Raw genomic sequence first — 27962 nt, 5'->3', positions numbered from 1 at the left:
CCAACCCTTCCAAGTGCTCGCCTAGTTTCCTTGAAATACATCTAAACTATTGATTTCAACTATTCCGTCTGGTCACATATTCCCCGTTCTCATCATTCTTTCAGTGAAGACGTTTCTTCTGAATTCCCTTTTGGATTTCTTGAGGTTCCGCCTTATATTGACAGCCTCCAGTTATGTTCTGTCCCAAAGTGAAATGTTTTCTCGGTACCTTCTCCTTCAAAACCTTTCATAATTTTAAAACTGTCAGCCTTCTTTTCAAGAGAGAAGTGAACAGCACAACAATTCTTCCTTGATATACACAGCCAGAAACTTGTGTAGCATTTTTATAAATCTTCTCTTCACTCTTTCTCATACATTCTATAATATGTCAACTCGACCTGCAAGCAATACTCTTAATTATAGTCAACCAAATTTTTATAGGGACCCTACTTTCAAATCTATCCCTTTAGAGATAAAGCTTAGAGCTTTGTCTGCATTTTTATGGCCTTTGGAACCTGTAGTGAAATTGTTAATGACTGATGTAATTGTCTGAAATCCCTTTGTTTGTCTCCCTCACTTAGACGTGCATCTTTAAATAAGTGACCTGCACATTATTCCTACCAAGATGTAACACCTTACGTTTATCTGTGTGTATCTTCATTTGCTAATTATTTGAACATACCATAAATTAATTAATAATCGCTTGCAACTTCTTGTAGTCTTCAGAATTGGCTACATTTCAACATTCCTTTCCAATTTGGTGTCATTGAATTGCTCTTTTTTTTGTCGTAATTAGATACAATATTTAATTTGCAGTTTAACTTTATTTTGTTTTGAATTTTTAGAGAGGTACAGTAATCCATACGTTAACTATAACAACTAAATGTAGAATGACAGATAGATGAATATTATTACAAACACAGGGCTAATTAATAGACTCTATTAACTGCAAGGTCAAAACAGGGAATTATTTTTACACGAATGATATGGTGAGATTATCCGTAGTGCAATAACATTTTGTCAATTTTTTTGTTGCAGTTTATTTCCTCAGGTCTTTCTGTGCCACTGGTATGAAATTAAAAAGGCACCCATCCTCCATTTTAAGCTAAATGATAATTTTTAAAAAACAGCATTTATATAAAATGTAACATGAATTATGAAGCCATCCCTCTAGGCTTATACATATTCACATAGAGTTATATAGGGAGAGGCTGAATAGGCTGGGGCTGATTTCTCTGGAGCGTTGGAGACTGAGGCGTGACTTTATAAATGTTTATAAAATCATCAGAGGCATGGATACGGTGAATAGACAAGGTCTTTTCCCTGAGTTGGGTGGAGTCTCACCTTAACCTATACTCGTGAGTATAGGTTTAGAGTGAGAGGGGAAAAAGTTGAAAGTACCTAAGGAGCAACATGTTCATTCAGAGGATGGTGTGTATAGAATGAACTGCCAGAGGAAGCGGTGGAGGCTGGTGCAATTTCTACATATAAAAGGCATCTGAGTGTGTTAACGAATAGGAAGGGTTTAGAGGGAAATGGGCCAAGTACTAGTAAGTGGGACTAGATTAGTTTAGGATATCTGGTCAGCATGGGCAAGTGAGAGTGAAAGACCTGTTTCCAAGTTGTAAATCTCTATGACTCGATGATCTACCCCTTTGCTCTTAATGTACTAGTCGAATCTCTTTGGATTATCTTGAACATTATCTCCCAAGGCTATCTCATTTTCCTTTCTTGCCCTCCTCATTTCCCTCTTTAGAATGTCCCTGCACCTCTTGGACTCTTCGAGATTCACTTGATCTCATTTATCTATATCTAATATATGATACATTCTTAATCTGAACCAAAGCCTCAATATTTTTATTCCTCCAGTGTTCCCTCCTTTTACCAGCCTTATCTTCACACTAACAGGAACATCACGCCTCTGAACTTACGTTATCTCACTTCTGAAAGCTTCACTCTTGCCGGCCATTCCTTGAGCTGCAAACAGTCTACTTCAATCAGCCCTTGAAAGGTTTTGTCTCATACAATCAAAATTTGCTCGAGTCCAATTCAGAACTTTAACTTATATATAATGCCAATCCTTTCCATAGATATTTTACAACTAATCGAATTATGACCCCGGCCCCAAAAAGCTCCCCTACTAACCATTCAGTCCCTTGCCCTGCCTTGTATCACAAGAGTAGGTCTGGTTTGATCCTTCTGTGATAGTTACGTCTGCATATTAATGAAGAAAATTGACTTTAGCACTTACCAAATTCCACACCATCCAAGCTCTTAAGACCATGGCTGTCCCACTGTATGTTTGGAAGTTTAAAATTTGTGATTATTACAATCCTATTATTCTTACATATAAATAAGATCTTTCAACATATTTGTTACTCAATTTCACTCTGACTACTGGGGGGACTATTACAATTGCATCAAAGTAATCATGCCCTTCTTATTTATGAGTTCCATCCACATAGCTTCACTGGACCATCCCTCAGAATTACGTTGTGTTAGAACAGCACTTATATTTCACCACAAGAAAAATTGACTCCAATCTCCTTCTAGCTCTTCCTATTTCTGCCAAACCTTTGATGGTGAGCGGGGCTTTGAACATAAATTATTCAATTTACTGGTGATGGTTAGTAGCTGAAAATAAAGATACCATGGATGATTTGGGTGATGGGAAATAAAAGGTTACATTGTGTGGAAGGAAAATTCTGGATATAAAAAAGAATTTTACAAATCGATCTCCATTCTATCTGCCCAGGTCTTGCCTACACCGCTGTACCTCCAGAGGACTTTCCTTTTATTTTGATGAGTTCAAGTTAATCTCAGCCGCTGTTTTGTACTTGTCAACTACTTGTTAACGGGGGTTTGCCGTTTCAGAATGTAGGTTACCTTATTGTGTACCTTCTCAGAGTTCAGTGTTTGGGGTCCTTGTTGGTTCACCCTGTGCTTTGGTATATAATGCAAAATTACAGAAAAATATTAATAGCAATTTAAGGTAAAATGTTAGGATATTGGAAGAACAGCTCAGGGCATCAAGTTTGGCAGAGGGTTGTGGGACAGGACATGGAAAGCAGCAGGGTTTCCAGAACTTCTCATCTCTGCCTTCCCTGATCGAAATCAACCTGTGATTTATCATTTTTGAGGATTGTTATTCATTAATATCGGTGTGTCAGATAGATCTCAGTCTCAGGGAGGTGTGACGTGCTTCTTTGTTTTGTGATGAACTCAGGGGAACATACAATAGTAAGGGTGTAAACCCAAAGGGGTGAAGGAGCAGAGGATCCTCCATGTGTATGTGCACAAATCAGGGAATGTACCATGACACATGGACAGAAGAGCAAATAATCCCTACTTCATCAATAGAGAACAAACACAAAGCAATTATATTAAACTCAAATAAAACAGTCTCTTGTCTCACCTGGAATGTTGCATCTTGTTTCCGGAGCCATGTTTTTGAAAAGATGCGAAGTTATGAGATTGGGTGCGTGACTGATTCACAACATTATTCCTGGAATGATACACCTCACCAACTCTGAGAAATTGGGACTGTTCTCCTCTGCTGATAGTTTCCAGACTCTGTGAACAGTTGCTCTGATTGGTTCTCAATTCCGTCTTGCGTCACATAGATCCCAATGGCTGAATATTTCAAGTACTTATGAGCTCTGCCTGATCAACATCGACCTCTGATTTATTATTTGTGAGGGTTGCTGTTATCCCTGTCTAAGATAGATCTCAGTCTCATTCCCTGGGATTTGACAGGTGTGGTGTGTCAAATAGATGCCAGGAATTGTGATCCATGAGATTTAGGTGTGAGAAAAACTCCAGTCCTGAGAATCTGCCCTTGGATTGTGCACGTGTTTTGTCTGAATACCTGACTGAACGGTGACATTTCTGGCTGATGAATGTTTCGTTGGGCGCCTTAGGTGGCGATTTATGCATAACTAACCCAAGCTGTCCCCACATTGGGAGTACTTTTAGTTTAGACAGTGTAGAGTAAACTTTCAAACTCCTTTGCCTGCCTTTTATCGGCTTCTGGTGGAGCCAATAAAATTATCATTACGTGACCCGAGGTCGTGACCCTTTGTGCATAAGAGGAAATGTTCTCTAATCATTCTGCCTCTGGGGTGTTCCATCAGGCATATCGTGTGATAGATGTATTTACATTAGTGGGCTGCATGGTAGCGCAGCATTAAACTAAATGACTGGATAAAACACAACCAAACAGAACAAGTGAAAGCATTTGGCTGGGAAAGGAGTAGGATGTGGGAAAATGTATTATTACTGACTGGCCTTGAAGAAAGAATTAAGTAAACTCAAGGTTGGTGCATATTCATTCGAGATTTATTAACAATTTCAGAAAGCATTTTTATCCAAAAAGTTGATGTAAAAGCTAACAGAAGTGAATATAATGGCTGGATGCCACATTGAGATAAGAACACATGCGCTGTGAGCTGGGAATTTTCTGTACATCAGTAACAGTCACAAGAAAGGGAATACAAAGGCTCATCAGAAAGGGTTACATCAGTAACAGTCACAAGAATGGGAGTACGAAGGCTCATCAGAAAGGGTTACATCAGTAACAGTCACAAGAATGGGAGTACAAAGGCTCATCAGAAAGGGTTACATCAGTAACAGTCACAAGAATGGGAGTACTAAGGCTCATCAGAAAGGGTTACATCAGTAACAGTCACAAGAAAGGGAGTACAAAGGCTCATCAGAAAGGGTTACATCAGTAACAGTCACAAGAATGGGAGTACAAAGGCTCATCAGAAAGGGTTACATCAGTAACAGTCACAAGAATGGGAGTACTAAGGCCCATCAGAAAGGGTTACATCAGTAACAGTCACAAGAAAGGGAGTACTAAGGCTCATCAGAAAGGGTTACATCAGTAACAGTCACAAGAAAGGGAGTACTAAGGCTCATCAGAAAGGGTTACATCAGTAACAGTCACAAGAAAGGGAGTACAAAGGCTCATCAGAAAGGGTTACATCAGTAACAGTCACAAGAAAGGGAGTACTAAGGCTCATCAGAAAGGGTTACATCAGTAACAGTCACAAGAAAGGAAGTACTAAGGCTCATCAGAAAGGGTAGGTAACCATTCTGAGTAAGGAACTAATAAAAGCAAAACAAATGGGGCTTCAAACAACTGGGAAGGTACAAATTCTTCCAACCACAACCATCTCAAAGATATCAAAGTAAAAAGGAAAATCCATCAATAATTGTCTCAGTTACATGCTGATAAACTGAAGTAATCTCACTGTTAGAGTCAGCAACAGGACAGATTGTAGATTGGGAATTCAGAGACCTTGATAAGCAGATCAGGAAAATCAAGGGGGTCCACAATTCATTCACTTAACCTGGAAAAGAGAGATAAAGCAATGACGCAGATATTTATGATCAGGGACGTTCAGATTTAATGTTTATTCAATGGCACACTTAGACATTTCACAAAACATATTGGGCTGCTTGGCATGAGAAAGATGTGATTATTCTCACCTTCACCAGAGTGACGGCAGCGCTGTAGAAAATACTCAGGAAAAACAAGGTGATGAACGTGGAAGCAGTTGTCCAGATGTTGCTGTTATCATCCTCATAGTCTTCAATCCAAGTGCGATCTATTGAATCTATGAATATAAAGCCGAGAGAAACTATTTAGATTGTTTATTGATCCAGATCGATCTATCTGCATCCAAGTCATGTAATTAGAGAGCATTACATCTTCATAAAGCAGTCAGGTATTTCTCAAGTGTGACTCTTATCTGTATCTATTAGTGCATTATTGACTCTCAGCAAGAAATTACAAATACTAACTGCACATGTTCTTTCTTCATTGTCCATGTCAGAACGTTTTAAATTATTTTTCTTTCAATCTATTATTTAAGGATATTATTATTTGAGGAATGCTGATAACTAATGATTATTTTAATTGAATCATTACATTTTAAATATAGGCTGTGACAGCACTTTAGTTGAAAATTGTGGCCATCACTGAATAAAAGTTCAAATGTGGTTCTCATCTTTATGTATTGGTGACCAATTGTTTGGCAAATCATGAATATAAGTGACATCACAGTCAGGACATTGCTTCATATTTTTGTTTGTAGGATCTGTACATTTCGGAATAAGTGTTTGTACATGTGTCCCTTAATTTATTTGATCAACTGCTTGGTGTGTTTGATTTTCCTTTAATGTTTGTGTATGTGGTTATGAGAGTCTCTTACTTCACTCTTGCCCATGTTGGAGTCTGTGCGTGAATAAACATATTCCTGTTCCTTTCCTGCTGGTGTGCTCGTGTGTTTGTGCACCTAAATTTTGGTCTTTTCACATTCTGTAAGCATCTTTATGCTAATATTCCACTTCGTTGCTGCCCCTATGCTTATCTTGTAATGTCTTTGTGAGTGTTCACTTTTCATTAGTGCTATCTAAAATGTGTGCTTATGTGTCCGTTTCAGATCCTACCTACAACTAGGTTATTTTCATGTTTATGCTTAATAAATGTTAGCATGCAATGTTATGCTTTGATGGATGTTTATATTTATATGATGATGTTTGCTTGTGTGGCAATCTTTCCTAAACCATCTCCTGATAAGCTTGTTTGTGTTATTGTTTGTGGATGCTTGCTGATGCTTGTACCCATTATCCTTATTTAATAAACGCCCCTCTATTTGTTGATCTATGCACTTGTGTGTCTGCATGTGAGACTCTGAATTTGTGTGTACATGTGATATTGTATCCATGCTGATCAATGTGGTTTAAAAATAACTAATTAAGCTGCCTCTGTCATTATATGTTTGTGATTCTGAAAATGGGAAAATTATGATATTAATATTTATCTCTGTGCACTTACGTGCCTGTGTGAGTTGACAAGTGGGAGGATATTTTTTGGAATTTGTATCTGTGTTCATGTGTGTATGTCTATACGCATTGTGTTGTATGAATGTAAATGTATTTGTGTGTTACCGTGTGTCTATGTTTCTCATGGTTATGTGTGAGTACCCCTGTTCATTTGTGCAAATGATTTTCATTCGGTATATGTGAGTTTTTGTATGAGCTTAGAGAGTGTTCAAGTGCCACTTGCATGTGTGCCTCTGTGTGAGTATGCATGTGTGACATCTTATCTATATGCACATTTAAGTGTGCACATAAATATGTGCCTTTAGGTGAAAGCTCGTATATGTGTCATTACGAGTGTATTTGTGATCATCTCTCTGTATCTGTTCTTATACCAGACTGCAATTTTTATTATTCTAATTTATTGTTCTAATTTTAATGGATTGCCCATAATTAGATCTGGCCTTGGTGTTGTAGGAAACATTTCCCATCGTCATGGACAGATAAGTGTTTTATGAGCAACACTTCTGTTGCAGTGATAGAATTTCTGTCTCTGAGAGAAAAGGCTTGAGTTCAAATCCCCACTGCCCAAGAGATAACATTTCTGAATATATGTATTAGAAAATGTCGACTTGTGTTCTGTATGTGAAACAAAATGATATCAGGTATTCGAATACCAGAATTGATCCCATGTGCTCCAGAAAATTGAGACAAACCTATGGAATACAAACTGGGACGATGCAAACACCAGTTTTGGATTATGGGAATCAATGTTAATCATTTGTTAACAGAGCCAAGCATGTCCAACATGCTTCAAAGGTATTATTTTGCATGGAAATGTTAAATCTTTGGACAGTAAGCAAGAAACTGACTGTTCCTGTTAGTAACTGGGTTACATTACAGAGGACATCTTCCATGAAAACTCTTCACAGGGAGCACGAGGACAGACCATTCATCGTTTCCCTCCCCTCTGCTTCACGACAACTTATCTGTTGATTCTCTTTGGTGTGAAAGTGAAGATACATTCTGTCAACTCATGCGCTGGTGCAAGATCCCTGGCAGTTCCCCAGAAACAAAGGTTACATTCAAACTGTTCTGCACTATTTACGATTGGTATGTTCCAATCAAATTTAATTTTAACGTGTCTTAAATTTACATTTCCAATTGGTGCAATGTGGCAGTTTAAAACTGACATGAATTTTGTCAGAGTGTCCAATCGGGGGAATCAAGAACACCAAGTTCATAACTCGTGGTCTACCCTTGACATAAAATGGACATTGTCAGATTTTGTCACAGAGGGATTTAGGATGGATAAGGTATTTGGCGGAATCCTGCAATGAGTGAGCTTTACTCTGTCTCTGACCCAGGGTGTATCTGAGCAGAGAACATTAACTGCACAAGACACTTGTCCTAGACCTGTTAATAATCCACTTTAACTACACAGATGGAATGGAAGTCAGGGTAGGAAACAATTAATTCAGTATTTAACTCACAACTGGAGGAAAAAAAAACACTTCTATTACTTCTGTTGAATTATTAAATGCAACTTTGAGATTTTTATTGACATGAATTAACAGTGTCCATCAGTGCAAGCGAAATGTTTACAAAACTTGGTTTACCGCTGGATTTATCGACTGTTCTGTTGATGATCTTCAGTGGAATCGCTTCATGTCCCACCACACAGGAGTAAGAAGCACCGCTGGCCCACTCCTCCGCTGTAATGGATAACAGGCTGTACATGAAGAAGGAGATGTTGTCACTCTCCGCCATCACCTCAGTGTTCTTGTAGTTACTGGGATTCACCGGCTTGTCATTGTTTGTCCACTTGACGAAGATCTCTCGGGGGGAGAAACCTCTCACTAAACAGGTGAGGGAGAGAAACCTCTGAGCGGAGATTTCTTCTGTTGGTGGCAGGAGGACCGACACTGATGGCTCCAGCGGATTAATCACTGCAAAATATTTGAGACAAATATAAATCAACCAAAAAATGCTGAACCAATAATCACAATTTCACTAAATATTAAAATATGCCATGTTTAATTTGGGATTTATTCACTTCCGTTTACTAAAGGAGCAGAATGGTACACATTCTGTCCAGTAAAAAAAAGTCGAGTTTAATGTGAAAGTTGCCTCCATGTTTCCAGCCCACAACAAGGACATTCTGTCCAACTGTCATTGCTGATGGTGACGTCACAACCCAGGCTTCTTCCCACTTTATCTGACTGAATCAGAATACAATATCCTTTGGTCCATCTTTTTCTTAATCAGCTACCTAGCTATCCTGTCTTCAGATGCATCATTAATACTCCCAATGGTATTTGTTCATTACCAATCACAGCCTGACATTGATGTAACTGGATCTGGATTACACATGGGATCCTTTGTGCTTTAATCTCACCGCTCACCTTTCTCCTTATGGATGGAGTCTCTCCGCGGAGTCGGTAGATTCTGATGGTACACCACACATTCAAAAATAACGCCACTCAGCCAGGCTTCAGTAGAAATGTCTAATTTGCTGATCACGCTGTTGGGATTCTGTCCAGGCTGGTCAGCAATCTCTGTTTTCAGAGGCTTCTTTTCTTGTTTCCAGGTCACGTTGACTCCAGAAGGAAAATTGGACACAACGCAGGTTAACGTCACCGTCGCCTCCAGTAAGACTTGTTCTACTGGCGGTGGGAGGATTTTAACTGTGTTAGAGTGGCACTCGGTATCTTCTATGAAACAAAAATCAAAGTCAATGAAAAATGCCCCTTTATGATACAAACAGTCAATCTTCAGATTACTTCTTCACAGGGTGAAGACACCACCTTCAAAATGGCAACTCCAACTATTGCTGAAACGATGCTTACTGTTGTTGATGTATTTTGATTTGTGATTACCTATAACATACCCTGTGTAATTACTCCTAAAGAACACTGGCTTTGTAACAAGTGAAACCTGAAAAAAAATAAAATAATCGAAGATACCATCATGTAACCCATGGAATTACCTTTCTTTCAGAGTCTGTCTCTCACTTAACACCATCTATTGATACTTGTGACAAGAGTAATCTCAATATAATGAGTTCATTTCTATGTTCATAACCCTTAGGTGCAAAAGCTGCTGGTCATGCTGACTGCCAAATCACATCCTACATTTTAGTCAAATTATAATAAATAATAATTATTCTCTTTGCAGAGTTCTAACGTGTTACAGGAGCGGTGACAGCCATGGAAATTCTGTTCATTATATTTAATGTGATCAAAAACACTTTGCCTTATTGGTGTGATGTCATTCTCTAATTTATGTCATTGTTCCTCGTGAGCTGTGTTTGGAGTAGATCGGAAAACAAGACATTGAGTACAGCATTGGATATCGAGAAGGACACCCATCTCCTTAAGTCTTTCCCTCCATTCAGTTTGTTCATAACTGGTCTGTACTTTCACATTATTTACCAAGGTGCATTTTTAAATTTCTTCATAGAGCAGGGGAGAAAAAAACAAACAAAAGCGTCTTAAATTAATCTACATACGCAATGGAAATGTGCACTAATTTTATAGACATCCACTACTCACTGTGTAAACATTGCTACCCCAAACCAGGCTAAATCAGCCTGTCTCGAGTTCCTCGTTCATTCATCCCTATTGGACCGTTCTTACCAGAATTTATTCTCCTGCCTCATCCACTAATTACAGAGAGCATCTTAAAGAAGCTCAGTGAGATCACGTTTATCCCAGTTGATGTGATACCCACTTGGACTGTGGTCTGATCCCATAAATGAAGTTAAAGAGCTCAGTACCAGATAAAAATCGATGTTGTACAATGTCCAAGGCCAACAGGTCATTCCTGAGCAGGGAATGAAGCATTGAACGCATTTTGATTTATTTTCAAGTAAGGGTCACTGCATATTTTAACCACGTCTTTTTGAGACCACAACATCATAAGATAGAGGATCAGAATAAGGCTGTACGGCCAATCCAGTGTTTAGATCAGAATGATGCTGGAAAAGCACAGCAGGTCAGGCAGCATCCGACGAGCAGGAAAATCGACGTTTCGGGCTACAGCTATTCTACTGTCTTCTCTAAACAAGAGCCGATCTATCTCTGTCTTGAATACACAATGGCCTGGCCTCCACAGCCCTCTGCAGCAACAAGTTCCACAGCCTCATCACACTCTGGCTGAAGACATTTCTCCTCACATCTCAGTTCCAAACGGTGCCCCTTTGACCCTGAGACTGTGCCCTTGGGTCCTAGTCTGGCCTACCAGTCAAAACATCTATTCCACGTTCACTCGACCTCAGTCTCTCAGTATTTTCTATGTTTCAATCAGATATCTCTCCAATATCCCCCCCTCCACCCCCAAACTTATCCTTGAAGCAGCCCTCTGAACGCCTCTCCCAGCATGGTCAGGCAATAAACTATTTAACAAAGCTCACTGTCTATATATCTATCTTCAACAGAGAGGAAACATGCTTTTCTGACTTGCCAAAATGTTGAGTCATGAGCGATGCTAATGTAACACTCAAACTGAAATGCGATATGTGGCATGTTGGGAAACGAGAAGCTGTACCGTACTGTTTACTACGCCTGATAAATGAGCGTGTTTGATTCACATCAGAGTTTAGAATGATTTGTAGCTCTCTCAGTGTGTGTCTCTTACCTTGGAGTGCGGTGATGTTTTTACTTTGAATGTTCTCTCCATGAGTGACCTGGCAGGTATAGACTGCGCTGTTGAACCATTCACCAGAAGGGACCATCAGCCGACTCGTCACCGAGAAGTTCCCATTTGCCTCACACACGGGAGACGTGAAGAAGCCAGAATCCAAGGGTCGGCCATTTTTCAACCAACTCACGGAGATTGACTTCGGATGGAAATCGATGATTGAACAGACGACGGTTGCAAACTTGCTGCTTGCGATTTCTTCACTGGAGCTCACAGTTAGGAGAAGGGTTGGTGGGAGAGGATCTTTAGGAAACACATTGCATAAATTATCTGACGAATTTCAGAACAAATACAATCAGTTCTCATATATCAAGGTTTCTTGTGGTTAATGGATACAAGAATCATAATTGTGCAGAGTGCTGGAGAAGCTGGGATCCACACAGAAAGATCAGCAGGACAATGTGAAAGGCTAAAATTATAGGACACAGCAAGGGAGTCAAGGAGGCATAGAAACTATAGGCCGGTAACATCAAAAGGGAGATAGCAACGTTGGATGGTATTCGTTTTAATGACAGAGTCTGATGAACAAGGCAGATGAATTACCGGCATAAATGAGGAAATGATGCGGTTGCTATCACGGAGACATATTGAGAGTGGCGCAAGAGTGGGCTATTCAATATTCCAGGATTTAGTGCCTTCAGGCGAGACAGGGAAAGATGGAAAAGGATGAGGGCTGGGGGTGTGCGGTACAGAATGTTGCTTCTGTCGCAATTCTGACAAGAGTATTTTAGGCTGTAAAGAGAAATGAAACCATTGATACCTCCTCGAACAAAGGCAAATGGACAGTACTTCAAAACCAAAATACAGCAAACGTAACTACTGGGAGAGTGCGATAGACCTTACTATAGGTCCAAAAGAGCAAGTGAACATACATGGGCAAATTTCAGAGAAATGTAAATTAAATAGGGGAATGAGAAAAGAGGTTTTTAACTTCCTCAGCATAGGCTTGGATATTCATTTTGTCAAAAATTTAGAGGGAGCAGAATTATGAAAATGCCCACAGGAGAATATTTTAACAAAGTATGTGTTTAATACTGAGAATTTTAATCCAGACCTTGCAAGAGAGGGGTGAATCTGGACTTAACTTTAGGGAATGAAGTCGACCCAGTGGGTAAAACCTCAATGGTGGAGCACTTTGCAGACAGTCATCGTAAATCAGTTGGATTTCAGATTGTACAGCAAAGGAATAGAAATTGGCCCAAAGTTCTGAAAAAGGGAAGGACAATTTTAGTAAGATCAGGTAATGACTTGTCCAGAGTGGACTGGAAGCTGACACTTATTGGTAAATCTGAGTCAGAGCAGTGTGACACATTTAAGAGAGAGATAAGAAAATCACAGGGAGGACATTTCCCAGGAAGCCACTGAGTGGGACCAAGAATGCAGTGGGCTCTGGACACCAAAGGGCATGGAGGGGGAGATAAAGAGAAACAAGGGAGGCTTCCGGTCTATACTGAAATCTCAAAACAATAGGAATTAGTATGGAGTACAGAACATGCAAGGGGGAGTTTGAAAGACAGGAATTAGAAGAGCAAAAGGGACCATGAGAAAATAATAGCAGTCAAAATAAAGGAAAATATTTTTAAAAGTTACACGCTAATTCATAATAAAAGAATTATTCTGGAAATAGTAATGCTCATTAAGTGTATTATTGGAGTGGAGCCGGAGGATTAGCTTGTGGTCAAAACGAACGTGTTGTGCCAGTGTTCACGAGTAAGAGGGACAATGTGGGTACAAAATCATGGAGGGGTGTTGTGATGTAGTTTTCCGAAATTAGGACACATGACGTGATGTTCTGTGTTGTCTTGCTGAATGAAAAGTGGTTATATTTCCAGGGCAGATGAAAAGTATACCGAGCTGTTGAGCGATGCAAAGGATGAAATAGTTGGGTCGCTGACAATAATTTAGAATTCCTGTCTGGCCACAGCAGTTGTGCCAAGTGAGTGTAGATCAGCCAACGTTGCACTGTGATGCAGGACGAAGGAAGTTATAAATAATGAAAACACAGATCTGTCAAGCTAATCTCAGTGGGAGGGAAACTATTGAGAAGTGAAATTAGTCTTCATTTGGAAGATAAATCAACAATTTTCAGCACGGTTTTATTGAGAGGAAGTCATGTGTAAGAATTTGATAGTAGTTTTCAGAGAGATAACTCGATGTCCAGATGATAGAAATAATCAGAGCCAATGGGATCGGAGTTAATTTGACAGATTGGATCGAGAACTGGCTGAGTGGTGGGAGCAGGGGATAATAGTCATCGGGTGTCTGCGTGACTGGAAATCTATGCCTCCTGGTGCTCTGTAGGGATTGGTTTGATTTCCTTGTTATTTCTCTTACATACTAATGATTAAGACTCAAATTTAGGAGGATTAACCAGTGAATTCACAGATGAAATGAAAACTGTCATGTTGGTAAGTCATGAGCATAATGGCTTTAGATTGCAGGAGGATATAAAAGGGTTGGTTGTATTTGAAGAGAAGTTGCAAATGGAAATTATTCTGCATAAATGTAAGGTGATGTAATTCGGCAGAAGAATCTGTGAGGTATGACGTTTTGAATGATGGAACCCTGGAAAGGCCTGAGGATCTTTGGTGCATGTACCCACCGATCCCCTATAGTACTGTGTCGTCTGGATAAAGAGTCTAAGAAGGTGAGAGGATATTTGCTTTTATGAGCCGAGACATTGACAATGAAGAGTAGGGAGATGATACTGGAACTTAATAGAACACTGGTTAGGCCATACTGAAGCGTTGTATGCATGTTATCGAAGGAATGTGATTACACTGAAGGCAGTATTGATGAGATTTGCCAGGATCTTGCCTGGGTTGGAGGGTTTCAGTTATGAAACTAGTTTAGATAGACAGGGGTTTTCCTTGGAGCAGAGGAGAATTAGGGAGAAGATTATCATGATGTCTGGAATTATTTTAGGCACAGACAGGGTAAACTGGATGAAACCTTTCCCCTTGATGGAGAGAGAAGGGAAGGCCAGGAGCTTCCAAGTGGATCTCAGGGGAAAACAAAATCAAACAGAGGGTGGTGTTAGCCTGGAGCTCAGCACCTATAAGTCATGTAGAGACTGAGCCCCTCATAATAGGTATGAAGTATTGCGATGCATCCTTGCAAGGGCAAGTCACACAAGGCAATGGATCATGTGCTGGCACATGAGACTGGAATAGTTAGGTGGCTGTTATTGATAGGCGTGAACTGGATGGATCAAAGGGCCTTGTTCCTGTGCTGTATAAGGTGATTCTGTGAAAACGGTTATAAATAATGCCTTCTTCATATTAATCCCAAATGCTCTGTTTATCTCAGTTCCCACAACACATACCTGGACATGGCATTTCTTTGATGTTGTGTGACCCGCTGTGTTGAACCTCACAGTAGATTTTGCTGGAACAATCTGCCGCTGACCCAGGCAGGGTTAACTGGCTGCTCAGGGTGTAGGTTCCCTTCTTGTTTCTCACTGATGGGTAAGTCTTCAATCCAGTCGTGATTAACTCCCCACCTTTCTTCCAGGTTACCTTGGTGACGTCAGGGGAATAGTCCATCGCCAAACAACCAAAGGTCGCAGAACCGGTGTCGTGCTCCTGACAGGAGGAGACCAGGCCATAAAGCGTGGGGGAAGATGGTGTCTCTACAATAGAATGACCAATTGAGCATGTTAGTTTCTGTCCATTTGACCTTATCAGTTACTCAAACGTATCCTCAGCTGTAAACGTTTGCCAGTCTGCTCCCACTGAGTCTACAGCATAACTGGAGTTTAGTTTTGTTTCCTACCGGTTGCTGATCATGATCATTGGTTCCCTCTTTAGAAACATGCCCTCGACCTTGACCATTGCCATATAATTTAGGAAGAAGAACATCCTGATCCCACCCCAGTAACTTTGAAGATCTCACCAACTGACACTTTCACTGGATTGCTGTGAAGAGCAAAGAACTTTCACAAAATACAAACCAAGGAAATGCAGATTCATCAAAATTCTACAGTGTGTGCAAACAGGCCATTTGGCCCAACAAGTCCACACCCACCCTCTGAAAAGTAACCCATCCAGACCTATTCCCCTACCCTATTATGCTACAGTTAACCCTGACTAATGCACCGAACCTCCCAATCACTGAACACGACATTTGCAATTCCCCCAGCTTGCACATCTTTGGACTGTGGGAGGAAACGCACACAGACATGGGGAGAAAGTGCCAACTCCACACAGACAGTCACCCGAGGCTGGAATGGAACCCGAGTCCCTAGCACTGTGAGGCAGCAGCGCTAACCACGGAACCAGCGTGCTGTCCCACTAGGTACCGTGCTGCTGGAAATACCCAACCGCTGGCAGTACCCCCGGAGAGAAATCAGAGTGAATCATAGAACATAGAACATTACAGTGCAATACAGGCCCTTCGGCCCTCGATGTCATACGAATCTGAAGTCCATCCCACCTACACTATTCCATGTACGTCTGTATGCCTAGGTAAAAACAATGACTTCAGATGCTGGAAATCCGATTCTGGATTAGTGGTGCTGGAAGAGCACAGCAGTTCAGGCAGCATCCAAGCCTGTCCAATGATGACTTAATCTTGGCGAATCTACTACCGTTGCAGGCAAAGCATTCCATTCCCTTTCTACTCAATGAGTAAAGAAACTACCTCTGACATCTGTCTTATACCTATCTCCCCCCACTTTCAAGTTGTGTCCCCTCGTGTTTGCCGTCCCCATACTTGGAAATCAGGTCCAGTGAGCCTTCCTCACTTATCAATGCAAGGCAGAATGTTCTCTCTGGGAGGAAGGTCACTGCAGCAGCAGCACAGGCAGGAGCTGAGCACTGGGACTGGGAGGAGGGCTGTCACGGCTGAACTCATGCCAATTGTCTGGAAGTTGAAACATCTAATTTACAATTATCTGAATTCTGGAGGCCTCTGAAAAATGGAGGACCATTAAGTTTCAGAGACTTTGGAGTGTTACAGCTGAGTATTTACGTAAATATGATTTGAGAAATGAACTGGTAATCTTTAAATTTAATAACTATCAAATTGACACACAGTTCACCACCAAACCTCATCTTTCAGACTAACCACTGCACTTACTCTGTCTAGACCTAAATTTCCACTCACATTGACAAACCCTACCCATTCATGCCCGGAACACACAACCCCTATCACACAAAACACATCCAAGGCAATCCATATTGGTAGTACAGCTGAGAAGAGAGATCTCGGTGTCCATGTACATAGATCCCTAAAAGTTGCCAGACAGTTTGATAAGAGTTATTTAGAAGGCATACTTTCTGTTGGCTTTCATCAATAGAGGGACTGAGTTTCAGAACCACGAGGTTAGGCTGCAGCTGTACAAAACTCTGGTGTGGCCGTACTTGGGAGTATTGTGCACTGTTCTGGTCACCACATTATAGAGAGAATGTGGAAGCTTTGGAAGAGATCAGAGGAGGTTTACCAGGATGTTGTCTGGTATGGAGGGAACGTTTAATGAGGAAAGGATGAGGGTCTTGAGGCTGTTTTTGTTTGAGAGAAGAAGATTGAGAGGTGACTTAATTGAGACATAAAAGATAAACAGAGGGTGGAAAGTGAAAGTCTTTTTCCTTGAATAGTGATGGCTAGCAGGAGAGGACATAGATGATAGATGTCAGAGGTTGTTTCTTTACTCAGAGAGGAGTAGGGGCATGGAGCGCACTGCCTGCAACAATAGTACACTCGCCAACTTTAAGGGCATTCAAAGGTCATTGGATAAATATATGGATGAAAATGGAATAGTGTAGGACAGATAGGGTTCAGATTGGTTCCACAGGTCAGCACAACATTGAGGGCTGAAGGGCCTGTATTGCACTGTAATGTTCTATATTCTATATTCCAGATGGACATATGATCTCAATTCCTTTCACTCATTTACACTCCTGCCACCCTGCACCTGGCCCATGGTGAATCTGGCCGACTGGACCTGGCACCATCATTTTCACAACCTCTGACAAAAGCCCACTACCCAAGACATGACCTCAGCCCTTGATCACTGACCTCTCATCTTACCCAAGTCAACCTGTGCACATTGCATCCTAGCTCCTTTCGCATCTGTGCTTTACAAACTACCATTTTGCCAGACTCCGAGCTTTGCATTTTGACAACACGTCCACCTGTCACTTCATTACAGTGACCTTCCACCCTGAAACATCCTGGCACTCTGCCCACCGCTACACTAACCAGCCTGGCATCCTGCCCACCTCTCCATAAACCTGCCTGGCAAAGACAGACCTCCTGCATTTCAGCTCAAACTACCCCTCACCTACCAAGCACAATTCGAACAAATTATCCTGTGACCATTACCATTTACCTTGATGCCACCTTGCCAGACAGAGCGCATGCAAGGTTACCCAGCAGCCAGCCAACACCTCACAGCCTACCAGCCCAAACTCTCCCACATGCCTAATCTAGCCCCTCACTTGCTCACCACCTTCCAACTTTGAGCCTACTCCAACATAAAGTCAGAGAGTCATAAAGTCGTACAGCACAGAAACAGTTCCTTTGGTCCAGCTCATCCATGCTGACCAGAGTTCCCAAATTAAACTAATTCCACTTGCCTGCCTTTGGCCCATATCCATCCAGACCTATCCTGTTCCTGTCTTCTAAATGTTGGACCTATCTCTGCATTTAGCACTTCCTCTGGCAGTTCATTCCAATGTTTTGGACAGTTACAACATGAAGCCCTAACTCCTGCACTCAGTGCTCTGACCAATGAAGGTACATGTGCAAAACACTTTCAACACACTAGGTACTTGAGACAAAGCTTTCAAGAATCTGTGAGTCTGAACCCTCAGGTTCCTCAGTGTTAAACATCACTATCCAATGCCCTACCATTAACTCTATAAGACTCTATGAGTCTGGACCCTCAGGGCCCTGTGTTTAAGATCACTACCCAGTGCCCTACCATTAACTCGGTAAGTTGTGACCTGATTTATCTTCTCAAAAAGCAACACGTCGTATTCATTTCAATTAAACTCCATCTGCCACTCCTCAGCCCATTGGCCCAGCTGATCAAGATCTCATTGTACGTTTAGATAACTTTCACTGCCAATTATACCGCCAATGTTGGCATTACATGCAAACTTACAAACCATGTCCCATTCAATGTTTTCATGGCTTTCAACCAATATAGTAGCCTGTTTCCCTTTCTCCCACATATCTGTAGCATTTTTTTAAGGATTGAAGGAATATATCTCCTTATTGAAATCATTTAATGTTTTGTCCTCAATCAATTTCTGTGGTGGAGAATTCCAAAGGTTCACCATTCTTTTGCTGAATAGTAAACAATCAGGTTCAATGTTATCGAGTATTGGGAAGATTGGTGAGCAGCAAGATTAATGATGATCCCATGAATGGAATAGCCTTCTAGAGGGGCCAAGGTGCCTTCTTCAGTTTTCATTTTGCATGCTGTCATGTCCCTTCGGCAGCATGTTTGAAAATTGTGACCCTTGAGGATAAGGGCGCACATGTATGTAAATACTTCTCCTGAAAGCTTTCCTCCAAATCAGACTTCAACTTGACTCTCAACTATTTCCTTGCCCGTTTCCTCTTCCTCAATCACAGCCATGGTACTCACTTCCTACCAGCGCTGTGAATGTGCTAATACCACACCAACTTCAGCAATTCAAATAGACTGATGACAACTGGTTTCTCAAGGCAATATAAAAAGTCTGACAATTCCACACCGGTCTAGAGATTCAAACAACCACTGGAAGAATTGTAAATTATTTGAGGCACTTATGTGTCTACACAAGATGACATGGTTTCCTTTTGTGTGATTTGACTGTGTTTTCACTGAAGGAACAGAGCTATTTCTTAATCATATAATAGGAATCAAGCATCCCTCATTTTTAGCAAGGCAATCACACATTATATTTCTTTATTCCAGGGAAGTATAGTGTTAAATTAATGAAATATGATGATTGGGATATTTTAATTGGAAATAGTCAGAGATTTAAAGTTTATTTTCATGAGCAATTAATTCCAGCCTCATTGTTTCACAGTACTCACAGGTATGTCTTTCAGAAATGGTGTCTCCCTTTGTTTACTGAATCAGTAAATCTGGGATAGTTTTTGCTTGTTAATCAAAGGTGTTAAAGAGTTTTAGCCAAAGGGAGACCTGCGGATTTAGCTCACAGATGCTCCATGATTTAAGTAAGTGGTGGAACAGCTCGAGGGGCTGAGTGCCCTCCTCTTGCTCCTACCTTCCTATCATTGTGTCATTCATTAAGCTAGCACTGGCGGTGAACACTTTTTATTAAAATATTTCAACAAATTAATTGTTTCACACATGCTTCAAAAAAATTCTGTTGAGTATTTGGAACGAGATCATTGACATTCTCTATTTGAGTGATCAAAATAATTTCCACCCAATTACAGCAGCCACTGCACTCTGGAGTGTGTTGTTACTTCATAATAGTTTCTTGTGAAACTACAGCTCGAGATCAGGGCGCTCAAATTCAATGATTCTCTGATATTTAATACCTTTGAACATTCGCAATTTGTTCAAATGCATCTTTTCTCTGAAGAACGTGTTTAATCGAACAGAACTTTTTTCAATGAAACAACAAACTTTAAATGCTAGAAAACCAAAATAAAAGACAGAAATTTCTGAAGAAACTCAGCAGGTCTAGCAGCTCCTGTGGAGAGAAGGCAAGGTTAACCTTTCGCATCCAGCGACCCCCTCTTCACCAAATTGATTTCATGTTTTTGGCACAAGAGCTCACACCTGTTGAGATAAACAGTGATTACGTTGGCTTGACTCCTGCTGGAGAAAGGATTCTTAGCAGAGGTACTGGATGGTCGGAGATAGCAATTGAAGACCAACTGAAAAGCTATCTCCATCTGCTGCAAGTGTTGGATTCAGCGGAACCCCACCGTACTGAACAATCAAATTCAGCGACAGCACTGGTTTAATATAAAGTAAAAACAGCCGAAGTATCATCTCATCAAATATGCTTCGAAAATGATTCAATTTGGATTAGTTATAAATTATATTGTTAGAACAGCAAGTCAAAAGCTGGGATTTCTTTGAGCACTTACTCCATTAACACCATCGAGCGATGCACAAACGCTTGTGAACAAATATTGATCTGGAAAAAGCTGCTAACTGCCAAAATTCTGTTTAATGTCTAAGAGACACAAGTCAGGACAGCGATTGAATAGATTTCACTGGCCTCTGTGAGTGGAATTCCAACAAACACCCAAACATCTCAATCTGCTTTCTTGCACTGAAGTAACCTGATAAGAGATGGTGTTACATACCTCTCTAACAGGTTGTAAGTGAACACAGGCCACCTGGCACAGAATCAGGGACACTACCACAACATCACAACAGACCTGAACACAATGGGCTCAACACTATCACAGAGAACACAGCCCACCTGTTTTGACAGTACATAAACCATGTCAGTTATTAACACCTTTCAACAACCAGGAATTGTTCCAGAATGTTTGTACAATGAAAGTAACATTTCAACATTTATCCAAGAATACTTTGACAGCAGCTCCAAATTGTTCAAACTCTATGGGAATTACAGAGGAATAAAACTAGGAATTGCATTGCCATCAATTCACTGTCACTGGATTCCAACCTCGAACTCCCTTCCTCTTTCCCCTGTGAATGTTGCTGCACCAGATGGTCGACTTAGTCTGAAAAAGATTAAAATGTTTTGAAGTGTAATATGACCGTTGCCAGTGACATTAAAAGCTGATAATAGGTTTTCAAATAATAAGATGCAAAAAATTCTGATTCTACATTGTGCCACGAAACATGTCCTGCATAACTGAGGCACAAAGAAAATATACAGCATATTTCCATCTGCCTCGCTCAGTCAAATATCTCTTGTTGCCAACAACCAATTTCAAAACTCTTGCTGTCTGCCTTTTGTTCCTGAAACGTTCGTTCTGATTGGAACAACATGGTCAGGGCTCTCAATTCTGAGGCAACTAATCGAATATTGTATTTCTGGCCGATAAAAATGGTTTTGAAGCGCGAGATGAAATTGAACTGTCTGAGATTCAGGGATCCGAACTGGACAATTTACAAATGGTCAGGACCGTTGACAAGTTAATCAGAGATAGCACTGAAACAAACTGTACAACAGACTTAATCCTAGAGGATACATTGCTCAACTCCTCACGTCAAATATATTCACTGTACTTGAACATTCATCAGAGGAACTAACCAGTGGATTAATGTGAACGAGAATGTGTTCATAATGAACATAAATAACCACTGAGTTAATAAACTTAATAAGTCATTGTATTTAATAAAATGAGTGAGGTGGGAAATATCGCCAATTAAAGCACAGATCCGCAGGCAATGGATTATTCTCTAAATTATTTTTACATATTCTTAAAACGTTCCTTGAACTGGGGAGATTTTGCATGCACAGCATAAAGTCAATACTGCATTCCAGTGTGGAAAGCATTTCTCTTGAAGGAATCAGGGCAAGGTCATTTTCTTGTTAACTGCTTTTAATGAACGAAATTGTTTAGAAAGGTATGAATTGAAAACATGCTTCTGTCTGGAGTTGCCCGCTTTAACAAATGTCTAAGTAAATGTGGGCACTGCTGCCTCACAGATCCAGGTACCCAGGCTCGGTTCCAGCCTTGGGTGACTGCCTATGTGGAGTTTACACAATCTCCCCTGTGTCTGTGTGGGTTTCCTCCCACAATCCAAAGATGTGCATGTCAGGTGAACTGGTCATTCTATATTGTCCATAGTATTAGGTGCATTAGTCAGGGGTAAATATAGGGTAGGGGAATGGGTCTGGGTGGGTTACTCTTCAGACAGTCGGTGTGGACTTGTTGGGCCAAATGGCCCGATACATACTGCAGGAAATCTAATCTAAACGATTGTCAAACTTAACAAATGTGAGCAGATTCCTTCCGATCGCTACATTGCAATAAATCGGTCAAGTATATTAATTAAAATAAATATTACTCTATTTTCAGTGTCTGAATAAACAATGTGCTCCGTTATCCTCTCGTTCATGTCTTCTGCAAATTTGTGAACTCTGCATACGTCTGAACACATCGATGTAAAATGAATTCTCTGTATTTGCAGCAAGTACTCCCATGGTTTTAAGAGTAGAGTTCCTACAGTATGGAAACAGGCCATTTTTCCCCATAATTTATATTTACCCCTGACTAATGCACTCTAACCTAGAAATCCCTGAACATTACGGCTGTGCTAAATTGCACAATTCACCTGACCTGCACATCTTTTGGATTGTGGTAGGAAACCAGAGCGCCGAAGGAAACCCACGCAGACACAGGGAGAATGTGCAAACTCTACACAGGCAGTCACCAGAGGGTGGAATCGAATTTGGGATCCTGACGCTGTGAGGCAGCAGTGCCAACCACTGAGCCACCATGCTGCCCTGCGAGTTCATGAGTGGATTATTTTAATTAATTCAAAATTTGTCCTTGGTCACATAATTCACTATAGCAGTTGTTTCCGAAAGAATGAGTCTTCAGTTGATATTGTTTTGTAAAATGTAACTATTTATTTAAAATGCACAGATTGGGAACACATAAAGCACTGTGCAGATTAAATAATTCAGTTAATGTTTTATTTTTATCCTGCAAATCCAGTTTAATCAGGGACATAACAATTAATTAACTCAAGTTACGTATGAAACTGATCAAAGCAGTGAAACTGTTCTGTTCTTCATAGAATTGTGCAGAATTTCCAAATGGTCTTTGCCAATGATCTTTTCCAGTCAGAAAAATATGTATGTAGTGTACAGCGGAATTGAAAGGTGTTTCTTGATCAATTATAACACAGTCATGGCATTTTTGCTCAAGAGCAAGAACTATTAGAACATTAGATTTTTGAAATGCTATTTATATTTCTCTATGACTTGTAAACTGTTTAAAGACAGACCTTGTGATTGAACAAGATAGTGGAGTTCTGAATTTGGATTGGAAAGCATGGATTATATTAATCCTTAAATATTACTTTTAAGTAAAAATGATGCCCGAAGGTATCTGTTTTCCCTTCATTTCTAAAACCTTTGCGATTTGCCTTTCACTTAATAACAGGCTTTATGAAATTTCAATTCGCATGCTGATTGCATTAAATGAGGAACCTGGAGCGGTTCACTGTCACCAACCGTGTCAACATTGCAAAACAATGTAGAAACCAGAAACGGTTTCCCAAATATAACACATTTAATGTTACCCAAGCACAGTCCTTCCTCAACAGATGAACGATCACCAGATCACAACATGGTGTGTTTGCAGCCGAACTGGCTCTGCAAACATTTTCAACAGAACCAAGAACATGCTGTAACCTCACACAAAAAAAAAACAATTCGATGTCTAACAAAGCTGCTCAGAATCAAGCAAACTAATGATTAAATTGAATAGAAATAACAAGTCATAACAGCAACCTTGTTTGTGAGGGGACTTAACACTTAAAGCTGTAATGTTTCTGGCAACAGTTCAATTTATTTCCAACCTGCACACCCTTCTTGATCATGACAATCCTGTGCAGCACACAGTAGAGCGGTTGAAGGCATAAATTGATTAATCACTTCATGGTCAAAACAAAATTACTGAATGGACAAATATTACCACATTATAATTTGAAGTTAGTTTCAATTACATAATCTGTTCAATTCTGCAGTTTCAGATTTTAGTCCCAAATTTTATTTTGAATGAGGCTACTCAAAACAAAATTCAGTTAGTTTACAATTATAACTGAGTTCTTTTTTTAAAAAATCAATGCATTAAAAACTTATTTTTTTCATTTCTCACACTTCCGGGTTTCTGCCTTAAGTTGGTTTTCAGCCCGTTACAAATGGATGTAATGTTTTCAATCAAGCAGAGAAAGATGTGTCATATACGTTGAACAAATGCAGAAATGATTCATGAAAAACAATAGAACTTCACAAATATTAGTAATGAACAGTAATCCAGAGAGACAATCTCCGCACCAGAAAGAAAACACCAATTACAGAAAACATGAAAACGCTGATCAATTCCACAAACTGAATCAGAATTCAATCAACTCAATTCAACAGAATCAAGGGAAATAATATCAGAATCCAATCAACTCAAAACAACATATTTGAATGAAACATAATCAGAATCCAACCAATTCAATTCAACAGAATCAAATAAAACAATTTCAAAAACCAATCAACACACTTCAACAAAACCAAGTAAAAACAAAGCCAAAATCCAATCAACTCAATTCAACAGAATCAAGTAAAACAAACTCAGAATCTAATCAACAAATTGCAATATCGCACCGCAAGAAAATTTTATGACAGTTTCTAACCTGCTTGTCATCAACAAAATAAATGAGAAAATATAATCATGGTAAGAACATATATTCAAGAAATGAATAATGATGTTTTAGCATATTTTAATCATGTTTGGTAATATCTCAAACATCTTTGAATTCTTAGCGTTTGTTGTTGACAATAAAACTCACAGTCAGGGTGTCACTGACATTAAACATTATTTATAGCTGACTATGTAAGAGACATTAGTGTTTCAAGTAACCCAGCCACACAGAATGCCCAACTGATCAAAAAAAAGAGATCCACGGAGCAACTGACTCCATCATCACCATTTTAGCTATTTGCTGAGCCTTAACTGAAGTCTATAATCAGTCTGAACAAAAATCAATCCGAACCAAACCAAACTCAGCACAGAATCTGAGTTTCATTTAATTCAGAAATTAGTCACATGAATAGAAAGTTTTTAAAAAGTCACTAAGAAAGTTCATAGTTCTTACCTGAAGTCACTGTCACCATGGTCCCTTGGCCCCAGTAATCAAGATAGTCACAGTGTTACATTCTCTGGACTGGGTCACACAATAACTAGCTCTGCATAAAACAAATCAAAAATCTACTATCATTTTAAATTTTCAGAACCACAGGCAAAATAAAATCACAATAAATCTTCATCACATAATTGCGCTAGTGAGTTCTGATCATTCTTGATAAATTTTTAAACTGTTTTATACTTCACAGACTAACACATGAGCTGATTCTCAAAATCCACAAATGGTGTATCGATAATTACCCAACACTTTTACAAATTAAGTAGTGATACTGGCATTAAACCCCACAGAACTAATACTGCATTGCAAGTTAAGGCAGTTTGCAGAAGTAATCACTGACTAGTTTCAAACAATCGAGGCTGAATAGGTTTTTGTAATGATCATAATTGCAGTGTCACCCCAGCTATATCACTGTGAGACACGTTGTGTCAAATACTATGACAGACTGTAAACTGTAAGATGCAGATAATTTCTTCACTTCCTGGAAAGCAGTGACTCAGATTCCTCTAAGAATGATTTGGTGCATTATTTCAGCTTTTACTCTTCATTGTACTTTGAAAGCTTGGAATACTTTTCCAGGTTTGGTCTGCATTTAACTTGACAATCAACACGAAAAAGGTAGAAAAAAATTATACATTTGTACAAACTAACACGACTGGATTGTGTTTAAATTGCATCTCACATTATTTCTCGCTCCTGCCATGGTAGAAATCACCAATTTGAGATAATCACTTGTCAGTGGTTATTGTATGAGGATGTCGCTGTGCACAACACTGTGACCCACTGTAGTATCACAATGATGTAGACCAGTACACTCATTCTCTGTTCTTTACTCTAGGTCTCAATTTTCATTTGAAAGAGCCATTTAGTACTGATCATGTTTAGAATTAATGCCATAGTTGACATAACAATGAGCAGTGATTTCCTGAGCTGTTATATATATTAAAACTAACATTTTGTCCGAGCATTTAATTGATGGAAGTGTTAGCAGTACATACGACATGCCCAAAACATTGTCCAATTGTGTCACCAGTTTGCTAGTTTAAATGATACATTCCCTCTTTGATAGTTTTGTAAGAGGCAGCCTGAGGTCTGCTTCAGATCGCAGTTGGTATAATTGCATTTAAAACTCGTACTGACCGTCAGTTTATGATGGAATTGACAAACTGTTCAATCGAGCTGTTTTTGAATGGGTCCAGCCCTGGTTCCTCTTGCTGTGGTTTCTTGCACAGTAATAGATGGCGGTGTCTTCGATCTTCAGGTTCCCCATGTCCAACGCGAAAATGTTGTTTGAATTGTCTTTGGACGCAGTAAATCGATTCTTAATCGCTGGTGCATAGTAAATGCTGGATGAACTATAGTAGCTAACCAGCCACTCCAGACCCTGTCCGGGAACCTGTCGGACCCAGCTCATGTAGTAGCTGCTAAGATCGAAGCCGCTGGTTTTACAGGTCAGTTTCAGGCTGCCTGCGGGACGGCCAGTCTCTGCCTCTGGCTGAGTCAAAACAACCTCCGACTGGACACCTTTATAAAAGAAAACAAATACACCAGGAGCATTAATACAGATTAAATGATGGCTGAGTCTTTTACATTCCTGCGGTAGACTAACATTGAGACAGTGACAAAGACAGACTTGAACAAAAAACACTCACATGATAAGAAAGTAAGGAATAAACTGAGAAAAATTGTCGACACAATCATTCTGATAACTTGTGGGAAGCGGTTCTGTCAAGATCTTTCTAAACAGAGCCGACCCAGGAGTGTTGAATTACGGTCTAGTGCCCAGGATTTATATGGCCATCGGAAAGGGCAGGTTTACAGCTTCCGCCTGTTGGTTTCCTGCTGGAGGCTCAGACTGGATCCTGGTCTCAGCTTGTACAGCCCGAACACATGGGATCATGTATTTACGAGGTTACGCTTAAACATGGACATATACATATCTTGGGATATTTATTTTGCTGAATAGCTTCTTTGGGAGTGTTTTTATTTAAATGGTGGAAGTAAAATTGAGTAGCTTCAGGTCTGTTTCACATGATAGTTGCAAGTATTTTGTTTTTAAAAAAAACAAATTCATTCGGATGTTAGCTCCCTTTATTTCTACATTATTCACAAGCAGATAAAACTAAAATCAAAGTTAAAACATATTACCAGCTAGTGAAACAATTGAGCTTGTTTTCCCAGGACACTGCCAGTTCCTGTCCCACTACAAAATAACATGTAATTCGTACTAAACATTTCAAAATTCAATTTAGACAACTGAACACAGAGCGTGTCCAAAGTGATTATATTTAGAATATTCAATTCGAAGTTAACTCCCTTTAATTCTACATTCCACCACAAGCAGATAAAGCTAAAAAGAACTTCAATAATAGTATTAACTAACAAAATTAGTGACTTTATTTTTGCTGTCACTCAAAGTCTCTCTCTCTCTCACACTTTACAAAATAAGATACCATTTCTAATCTGCGTTTCTAAATTCAGTTTAGGCAACCTAATATGGAGCAGGTCTAAAGTGATTATGTTCAGAATGTGAGTGTGTGTCACTAAACAGTTTGGACTCGGAGATTAGAAGCACCTCCTTACATTGCAGAATGTCTCTCCCTGCATCTTTTTTTTTCAAATTGCTCCG

General features: G+C 39.8%; 1 pseudogene; it reads right to left on the bottom strand.

Annotated features, from left to right (window-relative positions):
* Nucleotides 1-5148: 5148 nt before the first annotated feature.
* On the bottom strand, nucleotides 5149-27136 carry LOC140471560 (Ig heavy chain C region, membrane-bound form-like; annotated as a pseudogene).
* Nucleotides 27137-27962: the final 826 nt, after the last annotated feature.

This window comes from Chiloscyllium punctatum, unplaced genomic scaffold (genome assembly GCF_047496795.1).
Source record: "Chiloscyllium punctatum isolate Juve2018m unplaced genomic scaffold, sChiPun1.3 scaffold_117, whole genome shotgun sequence".
Taxonomy (NCBI): Eukaryota; Metazoa; Chordata; class Chondrichthyes; order Orectolobiformes; family Hemiscylliidae; genus Chiloscyllium; species Chiloscyllium punctatum.
The sequence above is the reverse complement of the archived record's forward strand: the minus strand, read 5'-3'. Positions and strand labels throughout refer to the sequence as shown.